Below are 11,714 nucleotides of genomic sequence, written 5' to 3'. Positions count from 1 at the left end.
AATTATAAATTGAAAATATATTTATATGTATTAAATATTAAATATTAAATATATTATTATAAATTTACCTTATTTAAAATTTATTATTCATTATATAATTATAAAACTACTTCCTATTATTGATTATAAATCTTAGGGGTTCCCTCCTTCCCCGTCAAAGTTTTATCTGCAATAGTGCATAATCGTTAAAATTTTAAAATGTGTTGTAATATTCGTGTTTCACGTCAGATGCCATAATTTAAATCAAATTCACCAACTACTTTAACACAATCTCACATGCCCAACTACTTCAACACTAACTCAAATATACCCATAGTTTAAGGATGATTGAGGCCCTTAAGATTCAGTTGATGACCGCTATTGCTTCTCCCACTCCTCTATCTAAGGTCTTCTAGAGGTCAGAAAGTAAACAACAAAACAAAATAACAAACTATTTCCATACCGATTATGATTCTCTCTTGGAATTGGCCCTATTTCTGAGTTTTCAATAATTAAATATTAAAATTATTATTATAAATTTACATTATTTATAATTTATAATTTATTATATAACTATAAAACTACTTCCTATTATTAATTATAAATCTTAGGGGTTCCCTTCTTCCCTGTCAAAGTGTCATCTACAATAGTGCATAATTGCTATAATTTTAAAATGTGTGTATAATATTCGTGTTCACATCAAAAGCCACAATAAAAAGCAAATTCACCAACACTATCTCACATGCCCAACTGCTTCAACACTATCTCGCATACCCCCATAGCTTAGGATGACTGAGGCCCTTTCAGATTCAGTTGATGACCACCATTACTCCTCCCACTCCTTTGTTTAAGGTCTTCTTGAGGTCAAAAAGTAAACAACAAAACAAAATAACAAACTATTTCCATACTAGTTTCGATTCTCTCTTGGAATTGGCCCTATTTCTAACTTTTCAGTAATTCTCAGGGTCACTCATGGATGCATCCCCAACCTAATTTCCCCTCGTCCCAATACCGAGGACATTTCGAGGACTTCAAGACGGCTAGGGGACATCCACCCCACGTCCCTAAGTTATGAAAATTTGGGACGTCCCAAAAACTTGGGGACCTCACCCCAAAAAGGGGGACAAAGGATGGTCGGGGATATCATAGTTGTCCCCCAATTGTACCAAGGACGGTCATCTGTCCCCAATGTTTTACACACAAAAAAGTCCCAAAAAATGCCAATTTGTTTTGCCTTATAAGGGGTCGATTTGTGGTCCCCACCTTCTCATGTGCCCTAAAAAGCCAAGCAAAAAACTTCAAAATTTTATGCATGTAAAAGAATGAAGAAGATGCGAGTATAAATACAAGAAAGTTAAAATATAAATGCAAAGACAAATTTAACGATGGTAGATTTGAAGATGGGTCAAGAATTACAAATCATAATCAAGTTAAACAAGCAAAAAAGAAACAATCACAGCATTGATCTCTTTATACAATAATAGACCTGGCTTTGCATTATATAAACATTATCAGACCAAGATGTTGGTCATCACAAGCACTCAAGAGCCAGAATAGATTATTTTCCTACGTAGCCCGAGGACGCGCTCTTGGCGAAAACCCCAAGTTTCTGAGCCGAGGACATCCCCAAGACAACAGGGACAAGTATGGGACATTCCCCCGCCATCCCCAAAATGCCAAGAATCACAGGGGACATTTCTGGTACTTGGGGAGTCCCTGGTAAAAAAAGGGGGATGGCGATATGGCAAGGGGACATTGAGATATCCCCTGACTGTACTAGGAACGTTTGGTCGTTTTCTTTCTTTCATGCAAAAAATAAACAAAGTCAACCAAAAAAAAAAACAATGCTTCCTACTTGGTCACCCAAGTGGGCCACACCCCTCCAAATACCCTAAAAGGTTAAAAGAGACCACATTTTGGTTGTTTTGTCATTTGTTTCGTTTTACTAGTAAAGTTGGAGTGTGTTGCAATTGGTTGGGGTTTTTATTTTGCAAGAATAGGAGGTTTTTTTTTTTGCTTCCAAAAGCTTGAGTAGGGGTTTGAGCTTCCATTTTGTGCACCAAGTATGAAACTCTTTGTGCTTCCATTTTCCATTTTTTAAATAGATTTGTAGCTTGAAAAGTCTGATTTTTTTTATAAAAAAAAATTGTTTCAACTCATATTTCCATTGCATATTTAAATCTCAACATAAAGCACAATGAGCAGCAGTGGGAAAACTAGTAGTAGTGGTGACAAGGAAGAAAATGTAGTTGAGGGTGATGTTGCTAATAGTGGGACTAGCAAAAGAACTGATCCTAAACCTGATTTGTTTAAATGCCCTTCCACCATCAAGAGGGTCCTTTTAATAAAAAAAAATCTCTTCTCCAATATGTCACACGTAGGCCAAAACATAAAAAGAATTCAAGAGGGACTAGGATGTGGGATTGCCATGTTTGTCTTGATGATTTTAGGGGCAGCTATATGAGGGTGAAGTAACACTTTTTAGGTGTTGTCTGCCATGGAGTCAAAGCTTGTCCTAACTTGACTAGTAAATAGATATTAGAATGCCAAAGATTGCACTTGGAGGCTGAAATCGAGGGGCAAAATTTGACAGTGACATTACCATCTATTTCATCATAGTGATCTAGGCATATGTCATCTGCCATTGGTACTAGTGGCAGCCCTACTGATTCCAAAGGGAAGAGAAAGATGAGTAATGGTGAGAAGGGATCGATGGAAAGCATGTTAATGCACAAGCAAAGTGTGAGGCATCCATTGGTAGATTCTTTGTTGCTAATGGTATCCCATATCATGCATCCCATTCCACTTATTTTAAACAAATGGTAAAAGATATATTGAATATGAATCCCTCATTTGTGCCCCCTAGTGAGCATAAGCTGTTACATCCCAAATTTTGCCCTAAGTTTTAAATTTGATCATAACCATTGGTTTAACGAATTATTTCTTTTCCTGATCATGTCAAACAAGTTAGTTAATTATATACGTTGTATCAATTTATTTCTTTCCTAACAATGTGAAGTGAGTTAGTTAATTATATACGTTGTACCAACTGATAACGAATTATTTCTTTCATAATCATGTGAAATGAGTTAGTTATTATAGACGTTGATGAAATAATCAAGTAACCTATAACTGTCATTAGATGATTGACAAATGTTTGATTGGAATTAACGATCAATATATTTTTGAATTAATGTCTTGGCAAGAATGTTTTGCTTAAGTGATTACAGGCAGAAGATTGAAGAAGGGGGGAAGCATTACTAAATGGGATCATCGAAAGGGGATGGTCGATTGGTTCAATCATCAGGATCGACAGTTATGACCTAAAACTACCTTGGAAAGGACACAAAGATTGACCATTGGTTACATTATGGGACCACATGAGCTATTAGGAAATCAATATAATCAAAACTTAAAATAATCAAAATTAAAAATATAATTCATACCTTTGAAGATTTATTATTGAAATCTCTTATTTAATCATTATTATAAACCCTTAAAATACGAACACATATATAAAAATGAAGTGACACCAATAAATTATAATTTTATAATCTAATGATGTCATTTCACCAATATATACACATGAATGTATATAAGAGCGCATAATAATAATAAAATAAAGATTTAAAACTCTTCAACTTCTTATTCCTTTTCCCTCTTTCTTTTATAATTCGAATTTGTGATGCATTTGAATGGCTTTCTTGATCACCGAAGGCAGCCGAGAAGTCAAGGCCAGCCATTTAAAAGAATCCATTAATCATGTTTGTCACAACTCCTCTTCTCACTGCAATTTCCACTACCTTTGCATTCATCGGCTATTGCATTTTAAGCAAACCGAGTGATTCTAAGAACATAATCAGATTCATAACTTATCATCCCATTTGTTTTCTTTTCCCCTTCTTCATCCATCAACGAGTACAAAGCAAGGAAGACGTGGAAGATCATTAATTTCGGCCACGGGAGGAAGGAATATTTTTCTACGAGTCACATGAGTCATGCTAAGTCCATTTCCAATGCATATACTGTATGTTTTCTTTTCTTCTTTTCACACTACTATACCAACTCTGTGCTCTACTTTGTACGTCTACCCATATTAATGTTAATACTGTTGTTAGATTTATATACTATCTGAAAAGGAATATGCATATATAAAAATAGCTTCTTTAGTCAGAACTCCATAGGGTCTGATATCATGTCACCTGCTTTACTAGTAACCATGAGATTGTCTCAGTCATGAATATGGAAGATGGAAATTACAATGAAAACCATGACTCAATGATCCTGTCCATATTATTCCTGTTTCTTTTTAAACATCTTGCAGAGGTGTAAATAATATCATGAAGTCCAAGCACTGAGGAATTCACTGGCAAGGACGCCATTAAAGGTGAAGAGGTGTAAATCAAAATAGAGTGGATATAATCTCTCAAGCACCTAGGATTCACCGGCAAGGAAGCCATGAATGGTGAAGAGGTGGAGATAACCTGCAAAAATCAAGAACGAAATCAGATATAATAACTATGTAATGAAAATAAGAGAATAGCTCATGCATGTCCTGATAATGATATTTGTTGTCAAGTCGAGTGGTGGAGATCGGGTTTACAAACCTAAACTGAAATCCTTGACCAAGGTAGTTTCAGGCATATGTGCCAATCATGGGATCTTTTTGTTTGTCCATAAGCTTCAGTTATTTAGGAATAACTAATGGGACACTCAAACCACTAGATAGCTCGGATGGCTAGACTTAAGAACATCCCAAGCCCAATCCCAAGGTAGGGAGGGCCATTCTATTAAGTTAGGATGTGTGAGGATAAGTGTGGTCCGCGATTGGGAGGTTAAGCCTATGTCAATGTTTCTCCTCTCACCAATGCCGAGGCTTGAACAACAAATGAAGGGATTCCTCTATTTATTCCATATGTTTTCTTTGCATTTTTACCTTTATTTCCTTACAAGAATAAAAAGATAGTCATCACTTTATTTTCAGCTGAGCATATTATCAATTAGATTGAAGATATTAGTTGATAAAGACGATAGTTGTTTCTTTACTTTCAGCTGAACATGTTATCAGTTAGATTGAAGATATTAGTTGATCAAGAAGATAATTGTTACTTTACTTCAGCTGAACATGTTATCAATTAGAATGATTAAAATGTTAGCAACATACTCATTAATTTATTTCATATCAACAGTTGAATATAATTTGCAAATAGAAAAGGAAGCACTTACTTTTCTCTAGTTAAAATAGTTAATGGAAATCTTTTTTCATGTGAAAGGGAATCTGTTATTAGTTAATTATTTGTTTTAAATTGGTTCGGAAAATTCATCTGTTACATAAGCTACAAACCACCATCCTAGAAGAAGAGTACTCAAGGGTTACTCTGTTGTTTGAGGATATGAAATGCACTTGGATTAGGACAAGCTGCTCTATTGCGATGGATGGGTGCACTGATATTAGACATCGGCCACTCATCAATATCATTGTTACATCCCCTGCCAGCTCTTATTTTTTGAAAGCCATAGATTGCTCAAGAAAGAAGAAGAATGCAAAATTTCAATTCACCATTTTGAGAGATGCAATGGAAGAGGTTGAGTCGGCTAGTGTAGTACAGGTTATCACAGATTCTGCACCTGTTTGCAAATCAACCAGTTTGATGATGGAGGGTGTTTATACGCATAGCTTTTGTACCCCTTGTTGTGTTCATGCCTTGAACAATGCATTGAAGGACATAAGGAGGATTGAATAGCTGAAACACACGGTGTTAGAAGCTAGAGAAGTGCAAATGTTTATATGCAACTACCACACTTCACTTGCTCTATTTAGGTTTCTCTAAGGAGTTCCTCAAACCAGCCAAGACAAGGTATGTCAATTTTAATTACAGTCTACTTTTAATTTGCTTTAAGTCTATTTTTATTTATAATTGTTTTTTATTAAAGAAAACAGATTTTAATGGGGTCCTAAAAACCTACATAACTAAAAGATTAACATAGATAAAGTGCTAAAAGTATCAACAACATACTAGCCACAGGCTAAAAACGATAGCCTCCCTCAAGATAAACAGATAAAGCCAGAAAAAGAAAATAGGGAAGCGGAACAAAAAACTAGGAAAAGCCCAAAGCCAGGAGAACAACTCAGGCAATTTCTCTGAGAATTTCTGCAACACGAATCTCTAGCTCAGACACTCTTCCAGACGCCTCCTTAAGGTCAGAAAGATCTTTATCAGGTTCTTGGGTGTCCTTTTTCATTGTGTTGGATCTGGTCCTCTTCCTTGAACCATCCTCAAGAGACTTATCCTTACCATTGTTGGGAGAATGGCCTTCCTCTTACTACTCCTATATTCCTCAATTTTGTCAATCAGCACCTTTATGTTGTCATTAGAAGCTTTAAGAATGTTATAGCTTTATTCAGCGATTTTCTGCAGGGTGCCCTCCATGCTCTAAACTCTCCTCTTCACTTCCTCCACTTCGTTTTCCATATCCCTTTCCTCCTAGGTATTCATGTTCTTGTTGTTGTAATTGTCCCTCTCCAATCTGCCCACTTTGTATATAAGCTCCTGGATTTCATGGTAAATCCATTTTGTGGTTCTATAGCTGCCAATTGCACTGTTCTTTGCATTATTTAGCACATCCATCTGAGGGTTCTCCTTAGTGATGTCGCTCAAAATAACAAGGGCAAGATCAATAAGCTCCTCCATTTGAATTTTGCCCTTCTTATTCTCCTTCACCAGAGTTGTTGCATCCCAATTTTTGACCTAACTTGAAATATAGCCGTTGAGGTTCGCATGAAGTCAATTGGCAGTTTAATTTGTTATAATCTGGCGAAATGGTAAGATAGTTAGTCGTTGTTCTGGCGAAATGGTAAGATAGTTAGTCGTTGTGATTTCAAATGAAGATGACATGTTAGTTGATTGTTAATCACAAACTCATGGAATTGAGAAGATGGTTAACTGTTATTATTAATTAAGGTTTAAATAATTCACTTAGCTATGGGGAATTTTCTTGCAAGAAACATGTTGATGGGGGTGGAAGCATTGTCAAAAAAGAATTAGGCAGGAGCATCACCATCACTGGCAGAAGTGTAAAAGATCTAGTGACTTGAATCAGGATACATCTGCAGGACCCGCATGAGTTATTTAATAAATAATTTAATTTAAAAAATTAAGTTAAAATATAAAACGTATCTCAAAGGATTTTAATTTATCTTTCATCATATTATTATAGTAAATATTTAAATTCGTGCATTTAAATATAAAGATAATTTAACATCATTATAATTTAATAATTTAATAGAGTGATGTTTAGTTGTACATTATAATAATGTTCGAATTATACTAATTGAATTATTATAAATTTCAAATTATAATCTTCCAATTCTTCTTTCCAACTTCTTATTTTTCTCTTATTCTTTTCTCTCTTCATAGTCGATTTAATAATTGGAATTCATATAGTCATCTTGGGAATTCGAATGGCTTTCTTTAATACCAATGGGAGCCGGATAGTCACAGTTTGTCCCGTATATGGAAGCCGTGGGATACATATTTTTATTCACCCCGAATAATATCTGCTTGGCTATGTTTTTTCCTTCAATCTTTTTGTTCTCTGCTATCGGTGCTTTCCAAAATGACTGAAACCAAATTTTGATTGCTGTTACTGCTCATACTGTCCTCATTTTATTTTCCATATTCCTCTCTCCTACTTGGCCGCTCTGGGATAGGAAAGACGACTGTACTTACAGCAAAGCTTTTGGATAAGAATGCAAAAACAGTATTACCAAGGCATTGGAAGGATGATCCTGACTTTGTTTGGTATAAACATTTGCAACATTTACGAAAGTCTGAGACCATTCATCCTGAAGCAAAGATGGAACAAAGATTGATCTTCAGTTTAAGGTAAATGACGAAGAATCAAGAATAATCAGGTTTCCAAGAAGTTCATTCATTCTTGGCCACAGGAATCAGATCAAGCCGTGGGACTCTCTTACCCGATCATAGAGTCATCCGGAAATTACAGAGGCGTCATGTAAGTGACATGAAATATTTTCTTTATTCATTCTACTTATGCTATGTCTGTTAAAACGTACAGAATACTATTTAGCTGTAGAATTCATGCATCATGTAATCTTCACCTGTCAATCCAGGCCTCTAGAAGGACGCACTCCAACACCACTAATGCCACCACACACTGTTGTTAAGGTTCATGAAGTCATGATTGCATGAAAGCCAAATATTGATGCCAGTCTAATACAGACTGAAACAGGTAGACTAAAAAGAAAAAAAGAATCTAGTTCACAGAGTCCCTCTTTATTTATCACTGATGTTCTTAAATCATAATTGTGTATCACCCATGTATATGTAGGATGGAAATACAAAGATAACCATGAATTGATGAATCTATCTGAATATATTATTTGCGGTTGTGTTTCATAGTTTCTTCCTTCTTATTTTGCTGTCAGCTACATATTGACAGAGCTGAGGATAAATTAAAACATATTTTTCAAATCCTTTCTCTCTAAATGAGTATCCAACCATAGCGGGCTAGGCATGTTTAATAGAGAACAATTTATATTACTAGCTGTTTGCATTCTTAAATGTATATGAGATCATTCACAGGGTATCCCTGAGTATACACCATTTGTGAATTCATTTGGCAGTTGAACATGTAAATCCACCTCATTGCATATGTTTTTATAATCTTTCAAACATATTCAGAGTATTTGAAACACCGAGGAATTCACCGGCAGAGAAGCCATGAAAAAGGTGAAGATGCGGAGTTATTCTACAAGAACGCGGTAGAGGAATCAGTTATGATTAAATTAATTAAACATTAAATTTTGAAATCTTTAAAGAACATAATTATGTAATCACAAAGTGTGAAATGCTAGATGTATGAAATCTTCTTGAGTAATTGACAGAGTTGTCTGCTCTAAGAAATCCAAATACCTGGGATTCACCCAGCCGTGTAGCCAAGGAGATGGGTGATGAGGTGAAAGAAAGGAATCATTAATAATATCAAATATGACCGAACAACATTTATCATTTTTAATATGAATCAAATAATAGCTCATGCATATTCCTGTTATTGTGATCTCCTACTGCCAGGTCGTATGGTGAGTTAATTACCAGGAAGCCCAGTGGATGGCAAGATGACCCCTGTCTATTCCGGCTAGGGAGGGCTTTTCTCGATAGAGATCGTGTGGGGATAAGATTTGGTCCGAAGTTGGGTGGTTAAGCCCCTAGCAATGTTTCACCTCTCCCCAAAGATGTTAGTCATGCGTCAGACAGAGATAAGCTATGTAGTCAATTGTTTATTGAAAATAGGTATTATCACTTTTATTTATGAGGAGGCAAGATTAAATTGAGTTATTTCATTGCTACTGTTATTTTACACCTAGATGCAAGAGATAGATTCGTGGATGGTATTTCATTTATATGAATATCGAACATAAGTATATTTCTAATCTTGAGTTACTATCAAAATTAAGTAATCAAAAGGAAAAGAAATCTAAAGCCCTAATTGATTGAGTGATAGCTGGAACCCTAAATGATACAGCAGTATCGGAATCCCTAATTGAATCCATGGTATTGGAAGCCCTATTCAAATCAGTGGTATCAAAAGCCCTAAATTGAATTCGTGGTAGTGGAAGCCCTATTTGAATCAGTGGTAGTGAAAGCCCTAAATGAATCTGTGATAGCAGAAGCCCTAAGTAATATAGCGGTATCAGAAGCTCAAAATGACCCAAAGCCCTAATTAATACAATGGTACGTGATGCCCTAATTGTTACAGTGGTATGTGATGCCCTAATTTTGAATATAGTGGAATTTAATTGTAATCATCTTTTGAATTTGAGATAGCGGTTTTAGATGATAGTTGTCATATGATATTGTTATAGTGGTATTTATGGGCTAACCCGAGTGGTTGCAGAAGCATCCCTAGTTTTGGTTTCGATCTCAATTTCCGAAGTATGAGGTTTTCAATTTCTGAAGTAATTTCATTTGATGGTGTTTTAAGTTTTTAGTTAAGAAATTTTGTCTAACTGATTTTAACGGTAAATCACATGAACATGAATGATATAACTGTCTTCCTATAAAACGAAGTGATAACTATATTTTCTTTAAGTATGTTAGATGTTAATTTAGACCCAAGAAAATCGGGGTGTTACAAGAGTTTTCATCAGCTCTCTATTGAGCCTCATCCTTGCAAAAACATTGTCAAAATTCCTCCCAACCACCTTCCTGTCTTTGCCCAAAATCTTGCAAGTGTAATGGCCAGACCCATATTCATCAAAAACCTGCTCATTCTCTTCCCCACTCCTTTGATTCTCCTCTTCCTCATCCCTATCCTTCCCCTCCTCCTGCCTTTTCTCCTTGGCTTCTTTTTTGATATCTTTCCCTCTTTTCAACCTCTTGAAAGGCTTACCGGTAGAAACCTCCTCTCTATTGACAAGCATCTTTATAGTAATGTTTCTCTTTCCTCCCGTCCTCTCCTTATTCTCCTCTTCTCTGAAATTTGTATCTTCCTCCCCATCAACACTGTCACCCTCTATATCCATGCCTTCCGCCCTCTCATTGTAGTTTCTATCAAATGAGAACTCAATGTTCTGTTTAGGGTTGGGAGTATCCATTTTCTCCATTTTGATTTTCTTTTTCCCCTTTTTATGCTATGGGGTAGCATCCTCATCCATATCCGAATGCATCTCTTGACTGTCCTTGGTATCGGATGGGATATAATCTTCTCCCAACTCATCGGACTCATTTTTTCCCTCCTTGCCCACCTTCCTATTCTTAATTTCTTTCCCCATTGTCCTAGCCTTGAAAAAATCATAAATTAACAGCAAAAGCCCCTCATGGAAAGCGGGATTAGGAATGGACTTCTCCCTATAGTCATTGATGTTCTCATTAATTGACGAATATAGGAAAAAAAGAATTGAAACCTTCGCCCCATACCTATGGTTGAGAAGCACAAAGTGATACGTGCAAAGGCGGTCCAATCTCATATCCAAGGAGATGTACTTGATAATAACCCTCAACACAAACCTCCACAACGGCTTGATGGAGCTCAGCAGGTAGTAGGTACTTTTCTTCACTAAAGCCTTCTTTTCCTCCACGTCCTTGGTAAATTCAATCACAGCCTACCCATAAATATGCCTATCTCTGTAGAATTTCTTCCCAATAATGGGTATGCCCGCCACCGCAGAGATAACCTCCTCCGTTACTGTCAAATCCACCCCATCAATTTTGACAATACCCTCATTCCAACTCTTAACCATTATACGCGTAACAGAGGGTTTCCACCCATGGAGTCGTTCGATGAACGTGGTAACTTCACCTTTTTTTCAAAATGCTCCCCACCTTAAAGAGTCGATGCCACTTATTTGTTTCATCCTTGAGTTCTCTCCTTTGTCTTTCCCCCACCATACTTTCGTCCTCTCTGCAATCTCTTCTTCTGGTAGTGATATCTTTCGAAGCCTGATTCTAATTGATATGTATTTTTTCGCGAAACTTCTTTCAACCTCATGCAAATTATACCCAAAATCAAGCCTCAAAGTGTATTGATGAATATTAATAATGTGTTTCGTACTTTGGCTATCATACTTACACATCATATTTCGGCACATTTCCCATAGCACATAATCTTTCATAATCGACCGTTAATGTTTCCCAATCTGCCCGAGATCCTCTCCCTTTCTATCAAATTTAAGATTTTCGACAAAATATATTGTCCGTCCATCCATCTTTTCA

Source organism: Cupressus sempervirens, chromosome 7, assembly GCF_028749045.1.
Source record: "Cupressus sempervirens isolate cs-2001-9-10 chromosome 7, ASM2874904v1, whole genome shotgun sequence".
Classification (NCBI taxonomy): domain Eukaryota; kingdom Viridiplantae; phylum Streptophyta; class Pinopsida; order Cupressales; family Cupressaceae; genus Cupressus; species Cupressus sempervirens.
This window is presented reverse-complemented; position numbering follows the sequence as displayed.